The sequence below is a fragment of the Theobroma umbraticum genome, unplaced genomic scaffold, assembly GCF_002168275.2.
Source record: "Theobroma umbraticum cultivar Fairchild unplaced genomic scaffold, ASM216827v3 scaffold_51.0, whole genome shotgun sequence".
NCBI classification, from domain to species: Eukaryota; Viridiplantae; Streptophyta; class Magnoliopsida; order Malvales; family Malvaceae; genus Theobroma; species Theobroma umbraticum.
Genome location: NW_018397260.1, coordinates 148,808 through 151,883, shown reverse-complemented (window position 1 = coordinate 151,883; position 3,076 = coordinate 148,808).

The following is a 3,076-nucleotide window of genomic DNA, read 5'->3' as shown; positions in this document are numbered from 1 at the left end:
ATTTACTCAAGTTATTATTATTTTGATTTTTCTTAGTTTAAATTTTGATTAAATATTTTTAGTTAGTTAATTTAGTTATTTCATATTGATTGTTTAGACAAGATTAAATTGTTCTAATTTTAGTATTTGGTAAAATTTTAGATCAATTCTCTGTGGGATCGATACTTTGCTTGCTTATATACTGTCTATTAGATACGTATACTTGTGTAGTAGAATTTTAACTAACAGTTATAATGTGATATTTATATCTAGGTTTAACTTATTAAAATTTACAAAATAACGTCTTATATATAAGAATTATATTTTTAACCAATGCCTAATTAAACTTTTTTAATTAGGTTTTTAGTAGTTAAATATTAGAATTTGACTTACGTCTAACTTAAAATCACACTTTCAATTTAATCCAAATTACAACATTTGTGTGTGACCCATTAGGTTCCTAACATGTTGGCAATGGAATTGAATTACATTATTATTAATTAATTAATTTAAATCGAATTCATATTCAATTTTAAATTAACTAATTCAATTCCATAAACCATGATTAGCTTCGAGCAATGCATCAAGGCCACTTAATTGTTAGGAGAGTCAAAAGATTCTTTGACAACCTTTTAGTGTATAGTTTTTCAATGCAATTCTTTCTCTCATCATATATCCCGAAAATGATAAGAGTTTGGTGCAGTGCCTATTTTTATTGACCTCCATATTTGTTCCTGCAGTTAGATCATTAGTTTTATAAAGACTTATGAGACTCATTTCATAATCCCTTAATCACCTTAGCCAAGGATGTGATTAAGCTAATGTCAACAAAAAACTAATAAGATATTTCCCTCTGAATCACTTGGGGTGATGGTTCCTATCTTGATCATTCATTTGCCTTCATATGCCTTCATATACTTCATTCTATACCCAAAAACATCCTGTTTTGGAATCCTTGGTTAGGTACATTTAAAGATGATGTCAAAGCATAGTACTCCACATACAAGAAAACCTAGTGTCTTAAGTCTAAGGAGTAGTTACACAACTGACACATGATAAGTATTGCATAGACACTTGAGTGAGGTACCAAATGCACTTCTCATGGAGGGTCATATTCAGTGAACTCACTTTTCCATGGCAAACAACCATATGCTAGTTCCAAGTATCTCTATACTTGAACTTATGAGAGCGATTGCTTACTTCACAAGTAAGGAAAATAACATGTGTCGATTTTTGAGTATTGTTGATGCCATGTCTCAATAATACAATGATTGGGAACTTTTAGGAGCAATGCTTTGATGCATAAGGATCTCATAATTGTATCTCAATATAATTCCTTCGTAAGGCATATATAGTTCCATGGGCTTTATCTACATAAGTGCAAAAAGTAATTAAGCAAAAAACTTATGGATAAAGAACTGTTAGTCCCGTTGGAATGTTAGAGGGGGTGAATAGCACTAAAAATTTTTTGTTCAGCCCTTTAGAGCTTGAAGAGCTTTTAATCAACTACATGAGGGGAGGACTAGAACTTGTTAGAATTACAAGACATTAAGTAATGAAAGGTAAAAAGAAGTGGATAATGCAAGAGTATTTATAGTGGTTCGATCCCTTTGACCTACATCCACTACCTTGATCTCTCAATCAAGGATTTTCAACCTAACTTCACTATACAAGTGGAATTAACAGCTTCCACCATGCTTTTACAAAGTGAGCTTTTATCCCAATCTCTAATCCCTTGCAACAACTTTTAGAGTGCTTCTCACACTTTAATTTCTCAAGAAAAAGAAGAAAAAGAAGTACAACTAAGTACCTTTACAAGTTTGGATAGATTACAATCAAGCTCAAACACTTTTTATGGATACAAAATGAAGAACAAGTGTTTTTGGTGAAAAATATTTGGCTTTTAGATCAAAGTAGCTTGTTTCTTTTCAAATCTATCTTTTTTGACCATTAGAGCTTCCTTTTATACCTAAGGAGTTAGTTTTTAGTCATTAAAAACAACTCTGATGCACTTCTAGTAGCTAGTTTGTCTTCTAGTGCTTAAGTTCAAAATGGCAAATGGACTTCGACTAATTGATTACAAGTAGCTCTAACGGATTAAAGCTTCTTTGCCATGCACTTTCTTGCTACTGTATTCTTTGCTCTAACCGATTACAGAAGGCTCTAACTAATTAAAAGTTCTCTATCCTCAAACTTTTCTTCTTCATCAGACTTTCTCCAACTGGTTATGGCAAGCTCTAACTAGGTACAAACTTTCTGTTTTTACTTCTGTACACAACAATCTTTCTTTAATTTGTTAGCTATTACATTAACTGATTGAAGCTTTACTTCCTTCAACCATAACCGATTAAAATCAGCTTTAATCAGCTAGAAGATCTTTGAATTTTGAACTTCTCCATTTTGGCTCCCTTTAACGGTAAACTATATTTTCCAACTAGTTTTAGGTTTTTGAAGATACTAGAACCTTATGCTCTAACTGATTAACCAGACCTCTTAATCGATTAGCATATTTCTATTTTGCTTTAGCTTATTACAAAGCTATGCCTTAACTACTTGAGGTCCATTGTTAATTAGTTACTAAAGTTCTGTTTTGTTCATTACTTGCTTTTTCTCTTTTAACTGGTTAACTCTTCATTACATTTAGCAAGCTCCTTGACTTGCTTTTAATTAATAGCTTTGCTAGGAGTCTAAAATTAAATCCTACACACTTAAATAATGAAGTTAGACATTAGTGAATGAGGAATATTTTGTTATCATAAAAAAAATACGGAGTCAACATTCTCTTCCTCTTTTGATGATGACAAAATACCTTAGATTAAAAGGCCAATATCTGTAAATGAAAAGAATATTTTGTGCAGTGTTGACAATTGCTCCCCCTAAATATATGCTCAAATAAAATTATCCAACATAAGGCCATTCAAACATAGGAGCATATATATACATATATGTATGTATATATTCAATATTCAACCATTCAATATAAGTTCAACATTAAGATATAAAAACTCAGCACAATATAAGCCACATAACCCATATAAACATAGTTCAGCACATAGTACTATCATAATGCTGGGATTCGACCTCATGCTCAAACATG